Below are 5,308 nucleotides of genomic sequence, written 5' to 3' on the forward strand. Positions count from 1 at the left end.
TACATCGACCCCAGTGCGTAACTCGTACTTAATTTATCGACCCGGAAAGGATGAAAGGCAAAGTCGACCTCGACGGAATTTGAACTCAGAACGTAGCGGCAGACGAAATACCGCTAAGCATTTCGCCCGGCGTGCTAACGTTTCTGCCAGCTCGCCGCCTTACAACAACAACAACAACAACAACAATAATAATAATAAATTGAGAAATATCAGGATCTAGCCAGAGAGCTGAGGAGACTGTGGAAAAACCAAGACACAATTGTTCCTTTAGTAATAAGTGCACTTGCCACAACATCTAAAATGCGAACTAAAAGACTGAAAGAAATTGGAACTGAAACTCGCATTGTCGACTAGCAATAAGTACCATTCTATATTCTGCAAGAGTCCTAAGAAAGATTCTTGAGATTTCAAGAGACTTGTCATCACCAAACCTCAAGATGAAATACCTGCTAACTAAATTAGCATACACTAGTGTGATGATGATGATAATAATAATAATAATAATAATAATAATAATAATAATAATAATAATAATAATAATAATAATAATAGAGGTAACTCGAATGTGGAATCTAAAAACAGAAACAATTCCTATTATAGTAGGTGCCTTCGGTATAATAAAAAAATATTCAGACAAATACATAACAAAAACACCAGGACTTACAAATATATATAACATACAGAAAATTGCACTACTGGGCACAGCACACATCCTACGCAAAACGCTTTCAATACAGTAACCATAAGAGCACCACAGCAAACCACAGCACATACCCAAGGCGCACAGAGCTGCGCTCGGTAGTGAAGTGAAAGCACGTTATAAAAATAAAACTACTGAATAATAATAATAATAATAATAATAATAATAATAATAATAATAATAATAATAATAATAATAATAATAATAATAATAAAACACAACGATAGCGACAGCAGCAGTGACAACGATGGCAATAACAACAACAACTACCACGATGGCAACACCTTAGGCGAACACACATACACAGAGGAATACAGGAACTGTACCATATTTTGGGGGTCTTAGGACAGCAGCAGCACAATGGGGTGAGAGGTTAGGGCGTTTTTTGGCGTATGGCTGCTGTTGAAATGGTTAAAACCAATGTGTGTGTGTGTGTGTGTGTGTGTGGTTGAGCCTTTAATAGCAGTTTAAGGTCAGTCGCAGAAAGGAATTCAAAACGGCAACACGCACAATCATATACATACATACACATATATGCACACACATGCACAAACACATACCTAGAGAGAGAGGCAGACAGACAAGCAGTAAGTGTCAGATAGTCTACAACAAAGTCTTCCCCTTTGTCTCTCTCTCTCTCTCTCTATCTCTCTCTCTCTCTCTCTCTCTCTCTCTCTCTCGCTCTCTCTCTCTCTCTCTCTCTTCCCCCTGTTGCTTTGCCACTGACTGGAATTGTTTTAGTTGTGTCTTCAAGCTCTTTCTCTCTTACTCTCTCTCATTCTCTCTCAGTCTTCCTCTTGCTATTAAAACAATAAATGTCCAAAATAATTCAGTGTTTCAATTGAAAAACATATACGAACAGTTTTTGTTTAGGATACGGTATCTAATATTCGCTGTGCTTGAAAACACAAGACAAACACCACCTTCCTTTGAGTCACCACTCACTCCTCTCTCATAGATATATATGTCTCGAGTTGTAGCTGTAATTCAAAGGGTCCAGCCTTGTCATATTCTGTGTGCGGCTGAATCTCCCTGATAACTACGTTAATGTTATGCATGTCTGTGGAGTACTCAGCCATTTGTGAGTTAATGTTATCCTCGTGTGGTAATGAAAAGTGAAACTGACATCCAATATTTGTTGTGTGTGTATCTATGTATGAACTTTTCTTTAGATTTATGTATCTATTGTCTCTCTCTTCTGTCTCTTTCTCTCTCTCTCTTCTATCTCTTTCTCTCTCTCTTCTGTCTCTTTCTCTTTCACTTCCTTTGTGTCCCTCTTCTCTCCCGCTTTTGATTTAACGATGTGTATATGTATCTATGTATCTACTTCTCTTGCGATGAACACCGTCACCACTCACTGTCTCTTTCACTTTCTTTCTCTCTCACTTCTTCTCTCTCTCTCTCTCTCTCTCTCTCTCTCTCTCTCTCTCTCTCTCTCTCTCTCTCTCTCTCTCTCTCTCTCTCTCTCTCTATTTTTCTCTCTTACTTCCTCTCTGAAACATTTAAAAAGACAAAACGAACGCTGTCGCCGCTCACTGTCTCTTTCGCTCTCTCTCTCTCTTTCTCTCTCACTCTCTGATTTTCTCTCTCACTCTCTCACTTTCCCTCTCACTCTCCCTTTCTCTCTCTCTCTCTCTCGCTTTGCCACTTCTTTGAGATAAGTGTGACGCATACAACAGATACGTACAAAAACAAAAAGTTAGCGTATTAATATTATTGCTAATAACGATAATAAGGATCTGTTCAGTTTGACTCAGATTTTTTAATTAGCTTTTTTTAACTATACAATTTGAAACTTCGTATACTAGTGTAATTTCTCACGCAGAACACGGTTTACTTTGAACATTTTTAACAAAATTTCGTATTTTAGAAGTTATTTCGTGTTAAAGTTGTATTTGGGTAATTTTAACCAATCAACGACGTGTATTCAGTTGAAGAAAGCTACCGCTGTTTGCGATAGTAATTGAAGAGGAACAACTTCAGGGTCATCTCTACTAAATGTCACCACTCTGTTCTATTTGTATGTTATCCTTTCTTCCTTTCTAGTCAGCACTGTGTATTCTTTACTCTTTTCCTCTCTACTGGCAGACAGCCACTTCTACACTATCAACTACCAGCCAGTGAGTGAACTTGTCACTGGCACTACAATTACCGTATTTTCGGTGTATAAGTCGCTATTTTTTTACCTGGAAAATTTAGTGCACGGCTTATAGAAAAGTGCACCTAATATGTGTACTTTATATAAGTTTCAGGAGGAAAATAATTTGTGTACTGAGATCGACTGATTCCACTGATATTTTCAGAGGAAAGGTCGGTTAGTGAACAACGTGAAAGACTACGGCTACAGTACATAGGTGCTTGGAAGAAAACAATGCATATTTGTTTTGTTTTACCTTCACGTTTTGATAATGTTATTTTTAATCTAATAAAAACTTTTATTTTGACGAAATGTGTTTGTAGTTGATTATAGTAGGATAAAATCATAACAATAACAAAACATCTCATAGTTGTAAAATAAGGCATTTTGAAACTACATACACGTCAACAACAACAAAATTAGCTGCGGACCCGTAGCTCTATAGGTCTTTTAAGCACCGGTGCGCTTTATGTGTGGATAAAACCAAAATTTTCCCCAAAATTCGGCCCTGCGGCTTAACCACCGATGTTGAGCAAACGAATAAATATATGTAAATAATATTTCTTCCTTCTTGGTGTTGATTTTTCGATGTTTACTGGTTACTCCGATGCTAGAACCAAAAAAAAAGCGTATAATATGCAACACAGGCAGTAAACAAAAAATTGAAGTGGAACAGAGTGGTGACACTGATGTTCAGTTTGTTGGTCGATGTTTACAGGAAAAACATGAGCAAGGAGGAAGATCCAGAGACTTCCAATTCTGAGGATAAAGGGTTGGATGAAATGTTAAATACGGTATTAGGTGTATGTAACAATAGGGATGACTCGAGGAAACGAGTGCATTGAATTAGTCACAGTTACAGACATTAGTGGAACAGGAACCTTACCAATAGCTACAAAAAATATTTATATATTTATGGAATAAAATATATCAGTCATTGTACTGTTAGTGGCAAATTATAAATTTAATCAATATATTGCTTGTGTGTGTATGTATGTGTGTTTTGATATTGTTGTGTAACCGAGGTCTGATCCGGTGGAACCAGCCAATAATGAAAGGTATTCTAGCTCTAACTGTCCTGCCATTTTCGTGCATAATGCATCGATAATTACATCATCCAATATATCATTTTCTTTTTAAGAAGATAGGATGGAATTTGAGGGTGATCCTATTGCTATTTCTACCTGAACGAGCGATCACGTAGAAACTAGAAATGACTTGTGTTTTGTATGCGCGCATGACGACTACAATCTCCAAGACATGGGTACAATATTTTAATGTGGGTGGCACAACAGGGCCAACAGGTGTTTAATTGTTGCAGTATTTGAGTCTATGAAATAAATAGAAGTGTAGGCATTGGGATTTAATTTTAATTCGAGATGTATGATCACTGTGAAATTTTATTTGAGTCTATGAGATGTAGTATTTGTATAAAATTATCAAATGTTTTTTTAAAGTTTATGTGTTGTAAATAAACTTATATGCAAGTAAATACGGGGCTTTAACGTTTTAAATGTATATCTTGTAATATGTGTAATACTTTTCAATGAAGTTGGTCAAGATAATCTCACACCAACATACTCCATTTTATGAATATTTTTATGTGGAGGTGGGTTCTTGCGATGGGTCTAGAGTTGAGTTCTTTTTATATTTTGCTTTGTTTTGCTTTGTTTTATTTACTTTTTTTAAAATTTTCCCATGTGGTGTCTGTCGTTTGACATTGCTTCTAATTTAGAAAGTGAGTTTCGTGTTTAAAAATAAAATGCGTTGCTGGTGTGTCTGGTGTTTTTCATTTGGAATATAGCCATTTTATTTAACCTCTCATGGTTTCTCGTCTGTCATTTCTCAGTCCGTGAATATTCCCATAATCCGCCCACCTTCCTTACCTTCATGTCTTTATTTTTCTCTTTCCTACAGACTACGATTCTTTCTAAATACCTTGTCTTTCACATCATCTCTTACCTCTTTCTCAATTCCCATTTATCTAACTTTCTTTCTATACATATATCTATCTGCCTACATGTCTCATTATATCGCATTTTCATTCTCTCTCTCTCTCTCTCTCTCTCTCTCTCTCTCTCTCTCTCTCTCTCTCTCTCTCTCTCTCTCTCTCTCTCTCTCTCTCTCTCTCTCTCTCACGCTCTCACACGCACACGCACAGATGCACATACACACACTCACACACACACTTCCTTTCTCTCTCTGTTTCCCTTTTCTCTCTATCTCACTCACTGCTTAATTCGTTCTGTCACTCAACATCTTTCTTGCTTTTGCTACTATTATCGTTTCATATGTGTGAGTGTGTGAGTGTGTGTGTATGCATCTATGTATGGGTGTGCGTATATATACACACATATACATATATATATATGTGTATGTGTGTGTATATATATATAAATATACATATATATATATATATATACATATATACATATATATATATATATATATATATTTATATATATATATAT

The 5,308-nt window shown here is 36.2% G+C and overlaps 1 protein-coding gene across 1 annotated transcript in view; it reads left to right on the top strand.

The window, feature by feature from the left end:
• LOC106872136 (uncharacterized) overlaps window positions 1-5,308 on the top strand; it is a 310,976-nt gene that overhangs the window by 262,531 nt on the left and 43,137 nt on the right. The gene's annotated exons all lie outside the window — the stretch shown is intronic.

The sequence above is a fragment of the Octopus bimaculoides genome, chromosome 2 (genome assembly GCF_001194135.2).
Source record: "Octopus bimaculoides isolate UCB-OBI-ISO-001 chromosome 2, ASM119413v2, whole genome shotgun sequence".
In the NCBI taxonomy this organism is placed as follows: domain Eukaryota; kingdom Metazoa; phylum Mollusca; class Cephalopoda; order Octopoda; family Octopodidae; genus Octopus; species Octopus bimaculoides.